The following is a 414-nucleotide window of genomic DNA, read 5'->3' on the forward strand; positions in this document are numbered from 1 at the left end:
TGGGGGGGGGGGTTGCAAAATGGATTTTAATAGTATATTTTTTCATTACTTCTTTTTCCTTTCAAATCTCATGATTTGTTTTTTATTAAACCTAACTATGATGTTTACAGTAATATATAAACTGGTTTAATTACTTGAAAAGATAGGTAATCTAGAAGACTATCTCTCTTGTACACACAGTTATAGATGCCAAAATTAATAACCTCACCAGATGCATCTATACATACAAGCTTTTTGGCCCAGTGCATGTGCTTGGGCATGCACTTTGTTGAGGAGTAAATTGTGCCACTTGGGGCAAAATAACCCTGCCTGGCTCCTCCTGGATCTGCAGCCAGGGGGAGCTAGAGCCCAGGGCCAGCACCTGTGCTGTCCCCAGCAATATAAAAAGCTGCCCTGTCCTGGCCCCATCAGTAC

Source organism: Gavialis gangeticus, unplaced genomic scaffold (genome assembly GCF_001723915.1).
Source record: "Gavialis gangeticus isolate Ggan-Ray unplaced genomic scaffold, GavGan_comp1, whole genome shotgun sequence".
NCBI lineage: Eukaryota > Metazoa > Chordata > Crocodylia > Gavialidae > Gavialis > Gavialis gangeticus.